This window comes from Macaca thibetana, chromosome 19 (genome assembly GCF_024542745.1).
Source record: "Macaca thibetana thibetana isolate TM-01 chromosome 19, ASM2454274v1, whole genome shotgun sequence".
Taxonomy (NCBI): domain Eukaryota; kingdom Metazoa; phylum Chordata; class Mammalia; order Primates; family Cercopithecidae; genus Macaca; species Macaca thibetana.
This window is the reverse complement of record NC_065596.1, coordinates 17,550,115-17,562,480: the sequence shown is the minus strand read 5'-3', so window position 1 is coordinate 17,562,480 and position 12,366 is coordinate 17,550,115. Positions and strand designations below refer to the sequence as shown.

General features: G+C 46.6%; 1 protein-coding gene and 1 pseudogene across 1 annotated transcript in view; one reads left to right on the top strand and one right to left on the bottom strand.

Annotated features, from left to right (window-relative positions):
- The window catches only part of TRIP10 (thyroid hormone receptor interactor 10), a 550,254-nt gene that overhangs the window by 356,083 nt on the left and 181,805 nt on the right, over positions 1-12,366 (top strand). The window lies entirely within an intron of this gene.
- LOC126942522 (LON peptidase N-terminal domain and RING finger protein 1-like) lies at positions 1,370-3,863 on the bottom strand (annotated as a pseudogene).

Here is a 12,366-nt window from a genome sequence, read left to right as displayed (position 1 = left end):
CAGGAGGATCACTTGAGTGCAGGAGTTCAGGACTGGCCTGTGCTACATAGGGAGACCCTGTCTCTGCAAAAAATTAGCTGGGTGCAATGGCGTGCACCCGTAGTCCCAGCTACTTGGGAGGCTGAGGCTGGAGGATCGCTTGAGGCCAGGAGTTCGAGGCTGCAGTAAGCCATGATTGCACTACTGTACTCCAGTCTGGGTGACAGAACCAGACTCTCTCTCTCTCTTTCTCTCTCTCTCTCTCTCATCGGATATATGTATCAGAGGCTAGGAAGAGGGGAGAGGGGGATGAGGAAAAAATAAGAATACAAAAGTATTTATTTATTTATTTTTTATTTATTTATTTTTTTAGGAATTTAGCTTTTATTCAAAATTAAATAAGGAAAAGCAAAAATTTTAAGAAATTTTTACAAATTACTTACATAAAAGAAAGTTAATAAGGATAGTCACAAATTTGCAACAGATAATTACAAAAGTTTCTAGGCAGCATGAATATAAACCATGTCACAGCATGGTCATCTAACTGTGATATGAATAAGGCATAACTAGCATTTGCTCCGAGACCAGAATTAAAAACAAAAACAAACTTTAAAAGCTTAGTTCTATATTAAACTTCTTCTCTTCTCCCAGATCCTTAATGGGTTTATACTATGTATTTTTTTTTAAAACACATCATGTCAAACTATAAATTACATAAATGGGCAGTTAATGTGAAAAGCCTCCTAAAATGTACAAACTAACTGGTACTGAATTGAGTTCTCCTTTTACCTTTATGTACAATTAAATGTAAACCATATTTTCACAGTTTTGAGTGTTTTATGAATAGATGCACAGTACCATGTCAGGTTTACAGTTGTTCCTGAAAACTGGCTGTAGGTTCTGCATCCAATGCCTGTCGGCCACTGTGATGCAAGTATTTACATAAATAAGAAACTGTGTCATAGTCAATGGTCAAGACAGTTCAGCAAGAGCAGTATTTCCAACAAAGAATGATCCTCAACACGATATTTTACATACTTGTGCAAATATAAGCATTAGGACAGATATATCTGAGGCAAATTCAATTTCCAAAAACTTGTATTGCTACTCTTGTAAACTTGGGCAACAAATGACCCTCAGCAAGTTCTGCTCTCTACGGCTTTTTTGTTTGTTTTAAAATTTTAAAGCCAGAGAAAATGCACACACACTACCCAACCCCCACAAGCACGCATGCATGCACGCACACACACACGCACACACTCTCTCACTGAGTTCTTATTTCATTTTAGAGTAAAGTACATAGTGCAACTTCACAATGTAGAGGTTTAACACACATTCAGCGCGTGTTTTTCTGCGCAAGTTCTTAGTGGTCTAAATCCTAGTTGAAGGTATTCATTTGCAGAACCACATGATTCAGGAGGTTGAAGGAAAAAGAAAAGTTTCATTACATTTCTGAAACCAGCACTAGATGTGCAAAGGCAGCGGACAATCTGGCCATCGACACAGCCAGATTAGGGTAATTTTAAAGGGAGATCCAAGCAGTTACTTAGATTGGTCTCTAGAAAAATAGGTCAGTATATGCTGTATCTTTGTCAACCGTTCTTTCAAAGACTTCATTGACAAAACTGACAGCTGGTATCGTGGATCTACAGGGAGAACTGCAAGAAGCCACCAACACCATGCGGGTCCATTAGGGATTGCCTGAAGGTTTTTCTCCCTCTCGGGCATTGATCCAAAGTGCTGAAGAATTTGGCTTCGAAATCTGTCTCTTAAATTCTGAAACCAGCTGCAGGCTTGAGAGTAAACCAAATCATGAAGCTCTCTGAGATTCTTACTCTCATCTTCATTCTCAACCTTAACATCTTCCAGATATTCAATGTCGGCAGTGCAATATCCATCTTTCATTCCTCTTTTTAAAACCCTAAACCGCTTTCCTCCAACTGTATCCACCACAGACCTTCCGTCAGGTAAGAAATGCACGTTTCTCATTTGCAACATACAACCATAATCTGCAAAACTATTTTGTGTATCACTGACACACAATGCCAAACCGTTTGGTTCCAGTCTGTATACTTCTTCGAATCATCAATCTATATCTTGGCTCAAATACACGGAGAGGGCAAGGCACAGTGGGGTAGGACATAGTACAAACAAATATTGGAACATTCTTGGTCACGTGTGAGAGTTCAGCAGTTTCTTCATCATATATTTTTTTTTCTCTCAGACAGTTCATCAGGCAGATACTTCACTATTAATTCTTGCAACAGCTGTGTGACACAGTACCTCCTATCTGCTAGATACTCTTTTAAGCTTTCTTTGCAAAGAGGACAATGTGGTGCATGATCTAAACAACGCTCAAGACAATTCCTACAGAATAAATGTCCGCAAGGGGTTGTTACTGGCTCAAAAAACCACCTCACGCAGACAGAACATTCGAAATCCGAGACATCGATTCATTCTTCTGGAATATCACCATAAGCTAAGGAAAACATACAGACTTCATTGGGAGTTTCTCCTTGTTTTTTAAGCTTATTTCTTCCACCTTCATTTACAATCACATCCTGTTCTAAAAGAGACAACTTTCTTTTCAGCAGAACACCTTTTTCTTGAACAGACAGAACAGGTTCTGAGGACACTCTTTTTAAACGGTCCTCTCTGGCAGGCGTTTCTGTTGAATGTATAGACTGTGCTGACTGAGCACGGTTTAAGCTTCCTTTGACGGGCTCTGAAGTGACCTCTGGTATTTCTTCACTCTGCTTTGGGCTAGGCTCACTGGGAGACTGAGACTCTTCCATCACTGAAGGAAAATCAAAAGGTCTGTTTTTAGTACACGGTAATGAATTCCAGGAAGATTCCTTCAGGCCTTCTCTTAAGGTTTCAGGTAATAATAAATCACATAAAATCTTTTGCACTTGCAGCTTTGCAGGTGCAACATCTTCATCAAGGGCTAAGCACTGAAGACAGAGTTGTAAGGCATCACCCAAAAAACCAGCATCATAGAGTACTTTTCCTTTCCTGAAGTAAGCCTCAGGCCAATCTGGAAGTTGAAAAAGAACTGCATTGAAATCTTCGATGGCTGCTTTAAACTCTTGGAGACCAGCATATGATTCCGCTCTGTACATTTTTACAATCAAGTCACTGGGCTCTGCTCGCAGCGCCTCGCAGGCGGCGGCCAAGGCCTCCCGGTAGCGCCCCTGGTGCAGCAGCTCCCCGAGTCTGCCAGCCGCCCGGGGCCGCTCGCGCTGGCCCGGGAACCACTTCTCCGCCAGGTGGTTGAGGACGACGCTGGTTCTGAAGTCTGAGGCGGCGATGGCGGCCGCCAGAGGCGGCGGCCGCGGGGCGGTCCCTTCAGCATCAGTGGCACTGGCGGAGGGGGGGCAGCGGCCGGTCCGGCAGAGGCGGCAGCGGGAGCGGAGTTCCCTCCGCCCGCAGCGGCGGCAGTTGCTATGGCCACAGGGCACGGCACCGGCTCGCTCAGTAAGCCCCGGAAGCCCAGGCAGCCCCGGCAGCCCAGGCATCTGAGGACCCCGCAGGCGCCGCCGTCCGCGCCCGCAGCCGGGGCCGCGCTCCAGCTCTGCCCGTGGCAGAGCCGGTAGTTGAACACCAGGCAGTCCCACCAGGGCGCCCAGGCACTCGGGCCTGGCCGGGGCCCCGCGGCGCAGCGCCGCCGCGAACGCCTCCCGCGCGCCCTTCAGGTGGCCGCCCAGCGCCAGCAGCTCCCCCCGGCGGAGCAGCAGGTCCCAGCGCTCCGACTCCGCGGGCGCGCGCTCCAGCCGAAGGCCGCTGCCGCCGCCCACTTCCCAGAACCGGCCTCCGCCCTGCGGCGCCGGGGCCACCTCCCGACTCCCTCCCGGGGGACTCCTCGCCACAGCCGGAGAGGACATGGCCCGCGGAGGGCTGAGCTGCCGCCGCCCGCCGCCACGGTCCCGGAGCCTCCCGGGCGCGCGGCTCCGCACGCGGCCCCTACAAAGGTATTTATTATCACTGAACTGAATCCTTAATAATGTAAAAAAAAAAAAAAAAAAAAAAAAGATAAACCATATATACACATTTTACACATATAATTTAAAATTATATTTATATATAATTTACATACATGGTGTATTGATATACCTAAAGCTGGAAAAATGTTAATCTCCCAAGCAGAAACTTGCCTTTGTCATAAGTACTTTGGCAGTCGAACTTGACTGTGCCCATGTAATTGTTTTGATGGTCTTTATTCATGGCATAACCTGCAATGAAACAGGGACGTTTACATCAATCAAGTATGTTTGATTATGGAGGGATGTCCTAGGAGCCCCCAGAGGGGATAATCCGTGCTACACACATCGTACTACCTTTCCAAATTCTAATTTTTTTTTTTTTTTGAGACAGAGTCTTGCTCTGTCACCCAGGCTGGAGTGCAATGGTGCAATCTCAGCTCGTTGCGGCCTCCGCCTCCCGGGTTCAAGAGATTCTCCTGCTTCAGTCTTCCAAGTAGCTGGGATTATAGGCGTCCACCACCACGCCCGGCTAATTTTTTTTTTTTTAATCTTTGCTAGAGATGGGGTTTCGCCGTGTTGGCTAGGCTGGTCTTGAACTCCTGACCTCAAGTGATCCACCCGCTTCGGTCTCCCAAAGTGCTGGGATTACAGGCGTGAGCCACCGTGCCTGGCCTCTAAATTCTAGATCTCCAAATCTGGCTTCTAGGGTTTGGGATCAGGGAGTGCGGATTTGTGGATTTGTCCGAGGGCATGGGGTGGGAACAAAGACCGCATGTTTACAAGAGGTCAGATGTCAGGAAGCGGAGGTACGCCCACACCACTGAGGTAGGTGCGCCCCTTTCAGGGGGGATTTCTGTTCAGGGGATCCCCATTCTGAGGTTTCCCAGCAGGGGATACTTTTCAAGTCGACTTTCCTGACCGTCGCATCTTGTCCGTGGTGCATCTCAGCTTTGTCTTGTGGCCCGCAATCTCTGGCGTGGTCTGCACAGGAAACCCCCTGTGCCCAAGATCCGGATGGAGATGAGGGCCTTAGTTGGCCTAGTCGCGGTATCTCAGGGGTGTGAGACACCTCGGTGGGGAAAGCAGAGTGGAAAACCCAGCACCATCCACCAGCAACTCTTGTGAACATGTGTGTGTTGGTTTGTGTGCCAGGAAGGAGTGGAGATGGATAGTGTGGTCTGCAGAGGATGCATTTTGGAGCTGACAGAGCTGAGTTTGAGCCCCGGTTCTGCCAGTGCTGGCTAGGCTGTGCACCCCAGGGCAAGGGTCTTCACCTCTCTGGGCTGGTGTCTTCAATTATAAAACTGGAAAATAATTCTCATAGGCTCTTGGGAGATTTATTTATTTGTTTATTTATTCAAAGACGAATTCTCGCTCTTATCTCCCAGACTGGAGTGCAGTGGCACGATCTCAGGTCACTGCAACCTCTGCCTACCAGGTTCAAGTGATTCTCTTGCCTCAGCCTCCCAAATAGCTGGGATTACAGGCGCCTGCCACCACGGCTGGCTAATTTTTGTATTTTTAGTAGAGATGGGTTTTCGCCATGTTTGCCAGGCTGGTCTTGAACTCGTGACCTCAGGTGATCCGCCCGCCTTGGCCTCCCAAAGTGCTGGGATTACAGGCGTGAGCCACCGTGCCCGGTGCTCTCGGGAGTTTTAAATGAGCTAACAGTTTCAATTGTACAGTGGCTGACATCGGATTTCATATGTGAAATCTGTTATTATTATTAACATCATCATTATTATTATTATTTGAAACAGGGTCTTGTGCTGTTGCTCAGGTTGGAGTGTGGTGGTGCGATCTTGGCTGACTGCAACCTCCACCTCCTGGCTTCAAGCGATTCTCCTGCCTCACTCTCCCAGGTAGCTGGGATTACAGGTGTGAGCCACCACACCTGGCTAATTTTTGTAATTTTAGCAGTGACAAGGTTTCACCCTGTTGGCCAGGCTGATCTCGAACTCCTGACCTCAGGTGACCTGCCTGTCTTGCCCAGGCTGTAGCACAGTGGCGTGATCTTAGCTCACTGCAACCTCCACCTCCTGGTTGAAGGAATTCTCCTGCCTCAGCCTCCTAAGCAGCTGGGATTACAGGCGCCCGCCACCATGCCTGGCTAATTTTTGTATTTTTAGTAGAGATGTGATTTCACCATGTTCGCCAGACTGGTCTTGAACTCCTGACCTCAAGTGATCCACCCGCCGTGGCCTCCCAAAGTACTGGGATGACAGGCGTGAGTCACTGAGCCCGCCTCAAACTGTATTTTTCCTCTGCTGTGACACCAAAACCACTACCACCACTACCACCGGAGTCATCAATACAGAAGACGACTACGGTGACCAAATGTGTGGGTTTTTTTTTTTTTTTTTCCCCACACACCCAGCAGCTAACACCAGCTGGGTGTCTTCCAATTCAATTGCAACATCATCTACCTGTAGATGGTGTCAGATTGCACAGACTGGGGGCTCAGTCCCCAAGAGTGACCCCCACGTCCCCCAGACACCAGTTGCAAGTCTGGGCTTCTGGAAGGTTTTGTTTGTTTGTTTGTTTTTTTAGATGGAGTGTTGCTCTGTCACCAGGCTGGAGAGCAGTGGCACAATCTCGGCTCACTGCAAACTCTGCCTCCCAGATTCAAGCAATTCTCCTGCCTCAGTCTCCCACGTAGCTGGGACTACAGGTGCCTGCCACCATGCCCGGCTAATTTTTGTGTTTTTAGTAGAGATGGGGTTTCACCATGTTGGCCAGGATGGTCTTGATCTGTTGACCTTGTGATCCTCCCGCCTTGGCCTCCCAAAGTGCTGGGATTGCAGGCGTGAGCCACCACGCCCGGCCTGGAGCTTTTGATCGATTGGCTTCAAGTTGGGGTTCCCACGATCCCTTGTTTTGAGTTTGATCAATTGGCTGGAGCGGCTTACGGAACTCAGGGAAATACTTATGTTCACTGGTTTATTATAAATGATGTTCCTAGGGATATAGATGAAGAGATGCATAGGGTGAGGTATGGGGGAAGTGGGATGGATCTTTCATGCCCTCCCTGGATGTACCACCCTTTGGGATCCTCCCGTGTTCAGTTAACTGGAAGGTCTCTGAACCCAGTCTTTTGGGGTTTCCATGGAGACTTCATTACATAGGCATGATTGATTAAACCATTGGCCATTGGTGAACAACTTGACCTTCAGCCCCTTTCTCCTCCCCCTGAAGACTGAGGGCTGGGACTGAAAGTCCTGACCCTCTAATCCTGCCTTGGTCCTTTCTGGTGACCAGCCCCACCTTGAACCCATCAGACAAACAGTACACAAAAGACAGCATTTTGGAGATCCCAAGGATTTTAGTAGTTCTGAACTGGGAACCGTGGACGAAAGCCTGTACATATAATAATGCCACAAGCAGGGTAGACGGTGGAGGCATTTATGGACTTGGGGAACCTGATCACAGGTCACTTTGAGTTGTGCGGGATTTCTAGATGTCTTTGAGGGACTTTGACCTGGATGGCCAAGGGGGAGTGTTGAATGCATTCTGTAGCTATGCAAGCTGTTTGCCTGGAATGCACATTTGAGAGTTGTTGCTATATTTTATATAATGCAAGTTTTGGGGGCAGGATGAATCTCTTACACAGACAAAGGTGTAGAAGAGAGGAGGGTCTAAGCTCAACTGCCAAGAAACTCCTATATATATAACAAAGTGTGTGTGTGTGTGTGTATATATATGTGTGTGTATATATATATATGAGATGGGGTTTCACCATGTGCCAAGAAACTCAGATATACAACAGAAAGCCTATATATGTATATGTATATGAGATTGGGTTTCACTGTGTGTGTGTATATATATACGTATACATATATACGTGTGTGCACATATATATATCCAGTGTCTGTAAATCAGGTGTTCAGCATATTTGGAGGTTTGGAGGAGTGACCAGACAGGAAAGAAAAAAATTAAGTTTCGAGAAATGTGTTTCAAGAAGGAAGTGGTGGTCAGTGGTGTCTGATTCAACTTCTGAGAGTCTGTTAGGATGAGAAGCTGAGGCAGGAAGGAAGGTAGGCACCATGTCCGGCCATGAAGTTGGCGAGAATCCCTTGAAACAGGCCAGGGAGATGAATGAAGAAGAAAGGGCTTTGAGGCAAAAACGATGTCCACATCTACACAGTATTTAGCTCCCATTTATGCCAAGACCAGCTCGGTCGGGGAGACCCACACCCAGCGGTGCTAGAGGAATTAAAGACACACACACAGAAATATAGAGGTGTGGAGTGGGAAATCAGGGGTCTCACAGCCTTCAGAGCTGAGAGCCTCGAACAGAGATTTACCCACGTATTTATTAACAGCAAGCCAGTGATACTCACTGTTCCTATAGATTATAGATTTAGTTAATAAATTTAGAAATAAAGGGATGTGTCTGCCTAGTTATCTGCAGCAGAAGCATGTCCTTAGGCCACAGATCGCTCATGCTATTGTTTGTGGTTTAAGAACGCCTTTAACACATCTATACATGCACCCTAGAACTTAAAGTATATATAAAAAAAAAGAATGCCTTTAAGTGGTTTTCTGCCCTTAAAGTGGGCAGGTGTTCCTTGCCGTCATTCTGGTAAACCCACAACCTTCCAGTGTGGGCGTCATGGCCATCGTGAACATGTCACAGTGCTGCAGAGATTTTGTTTGGGGCCAGTTTTGAGGCCAGTTTATGGCCAGATTTTGGGGGGCCTGTGCCCAACACATTTATAAGTGGGAACATGCAGTATTTGACTTTCTGTTTATGAGTTGTTTCACTTAAAGATAACGGTCTCCAGCTTCACCTATGTTGCTGTAAAAGACAGGATTTCATTTTTTTTTTTTTTTTTCAGACAGAGTCTCATTTTGTTGCCCAGGCTGGAGTGGAGTGATGTGGTCACATAGCTCACTGCAGCCTCAAACTCCTGGGCTCAAGCGATCCTCCTGCCTCAGCCTCCTGTTTAGCTAGGGCTGCAGGAGCGAGCCACTGGGGCTGGCTAAATTTAAAATTAACTAATTACTTGATTTGTGAGATAGGGTGTTGCTATGTTGCCCAGGCTGGAGTGCAGAGGTGTGATCACGGCTCCCTGCAGCCTTGACCTGCTAGGCTCAAGGAATCCTCCTATCTTAGCCTTCTAGGTGGCTGGTACTACGGGGGTGCACCACCATGCCTAATACAGATTTTTTTTTTTTTTTTTTTTGTAGAGACAGAGTCTTGCTATGTTGCCCAGGCTGGTTTAGAACTCCTGTGCTCAGGCGATCTGCCCGCCTTGCCCTCCCAAAGAGTTGGAATTACAGTTGTGAGACACTGCACCCAGGCTAAGTTTATTTTTGTTTTATATTTCTATTTAATATTTGAGATTGAATACGATGAATAGAAATGCAAGTGAAATAAATAATTTTAAAGAATAAAGGCGGGGCATGGTAGCTCATGCCTGTAATACAGCACTTTGGGAGGCCAACGTGGGTGGATCACTTGAGGCCAGAAGTTCGAGACCAGCCTGGCCAACATGGTGAAATCTTATCTCTACCAAAAATATGAAAAATGAGCTGGGCATGGTGGCATGTGCTTGTAGTCCCAGCTACTCAGGAGGTTAAGGCATGAGAATCGCTTGAACCTGGGAGGTAGAGATTGAAGTGAGCCAAGATTGCACCACTGCACTCTAGCCTGGGTGATAGAGCCAGACTCTGTCTCCAAAAAGAAAGAATAACAATGTAAAAGGTAATATTTAATATTATATACATTTATATATACTATTTATATTTTATATTATATATATTTTATTTTATTTTTAACTTTTATTTTTCCAATATAACACTTTTAAAAAGTATGCCACTGTCACTTGGGAAAAAGTAATTTGTTTGCATTGCTAATTTTTTTCTACTGCAGTATTTTTCTACTGCAGTGTTAGCACTTCATATAGGCACCACTCTTCCATTTCCTACTTACATTCATTTGGTCTATTGTTACAAATATAGTATGCAATTGAAAACACTAATGGGGGCCCAGTGTGGTGGCTCAGGCCCATAATCCCAGCACTTCTGGAGGCCGAGGTGGGCGATCACCTGAGGTCAGGAGTTGGAGACCAGCCCGGCCAACATGGTGAAACTCCGTCTCTAAAAAATACAAAACTTATCTGGGCATGGTGGTATGCGCCTGTAGTCCCTGCTACTCGGGAAGCTAAGGCACAATAATTGCTTGAACCTGAGAGGCAGAGGCTGCAGTGAGCCGAGATTGCACCACTGCACTCCAGCCTGGGTGACAGAGCCAGACCCTGTCTCAAAAAACAAACAAACAAACAAAATAAAAACAAACAAAAGAATCCAAAAAACAAACAGGGAAATGAAGCTTTATAGATTTTTTCCCTCTTTACAGCTTCTCAATATCATGCCATTTAAGTGAAAATTTATATGGACATTTTCTGTACATATCTTTTTTTTTTTTTTTTTGAGACGGAGTCTTGCTCTGTCGCCCAGGCTGGAGTGCAGTGGCGCAATCTTGGCTCACTGCAACCTCCACCTCCCGGGTTCAAGCCATTCTCCTGCCTCAGCCTCCTGAGTAGCTGGGACTACAGGTGCCTGCCACCACGCCCGGCTAAATTTTAAAAAAATTTTTAGTAGAGAAGGGGTTTCAGTGTGTTAGCCAGGATGGTCTCGATCTCCTGACCTTGTGATTCGCCCGCCTTGGCCTCTCAAAGTGCTGGGATTACAGGTGTGAGCCACCGCGCCCACCTCTGTACATATCTTGAAGGGCAGAGATTACACCGATAAAGCCAAAATAACTGTGCAAGGCCGGGTGCAGTGGCTCATGCCTGTTATCCCAACACTTTGGGAGGCTGAGGTGGGTGGATCACCTAAGGTCAGGAGTTTGAGACCAGCCTGGGCACCATGGCAAAACCCCGTCTCTACAAAAAATATAAAAATTAGCCAGGCGTTGGTGGTACACACTTGTAATCCCAGCTACTCAGAGGCTGAAGTAGGAGAATTACTTGAATCCAGGAGGCGGAGGTTGCAGTGAGCTAAGATTGTGCCACTGCACTCCAGCCTGGGCAACAGAGCGAGACTCTGTCTCAATTTCCCCCCCCCACACAAATACAATACAGAAAACAGAAACTACAGATGATGTGGCTGGGTACTGTGGCTCATGCCTATAATCCCCGCTCTTTGAGAGGCTGAGGTGGGAGGATTGCTTGAGCTCAGTTCAAGACCAACCTGGGCAACATAGTGCCCCACCTCTGGGACCCAGGTCTGCAAAATACTAAAAAATTACCAGGCATGGTGGTGCACGCCTGTAGTCTCAGCTACTATGTAGGCTGAAGTGGGAGGCCCCACCTCTGCAAAATATTAAAAAATTACCAGGCATGGTGGTGCACGCCTGTAGTCTCAGCTACAGTGTAGGCTGAAGTGGGAGGATCACTTGAGCCTGGGAGGTCGAGGCTGAAATGAGCCATGATTGTGCCACTGTGCTCCAGCCTGGTCAACAGAGTGAGACCCTGTCTCAAACAAAAACCAAAAAACAAAAAAAACCAAACAACAAAAAACCCCCCCAAAAACCAAAGCATTTAATTTGACTGAAAAGCTCTGTAAGTGGAGAAACTATACTCAGAATGTTCTTTAGTTACCTCTCTCTCAAATATCAAGGGTGCACTGAGTTCAAGGCAGAAATCACGTGTGAATTAGTTCCAGTGGTATACAAACAAATGGAAACGCTAAATGAAAAACTGCCTTCCTCAAAGTGTAGTGAGACCTCACAGCGGCTCTAACTGTAACCTCAGTCATCAAGACAGAGGACGCACTGTTACTTCTGCATTACAAATGTGGCTCTGGCACACCTGTTATCTATCCAAATCATTAACTTTCTTTGCCTTTCTAGAAAAAGGTCTATTATTGAACATTAACCATATTCTAATTTTAAATGTAATTCATTTCTTAAAAACCACTGTCTTTGAACAGATAAAAATGACTTACACAGACCAGATACGGTGGCTCACGACTGTAATCCCAGTACTTTGGGAGGCCAAGGTGAGTGGATTGCCTGAGCTCAGGAGTTTGAGACCAGCCTGGGCAACACAGTAAAACCCCATCTCTGCTAAAATACGAAAAGTCGGGCATGGCCGCGTGTGCCTGTAATCCCAGCTACTCGGGAGGCTGAGACAGGAGAATCGCTTGAATCTGGGAGGTGGAGGTTGCAGTGAGCCAAAATTGTGCCACTGCACTCTAGCCCAGGCAACAGAGCAAGACTCCCTCTCAAACAAACAAACAAACAAACAAACAAAAAGGCTTACATAATACTGTTACAGAACCTTTAGGGTGTCACTTTTCTGGTCGGAAACGTCTGTGGTCCCTGGCGCCTTCGCCGGAGTTCTTGTCTTGCATCCAGGAAGAATGAGGTACATAGGCAAGTAGAGGGTGAACAAGA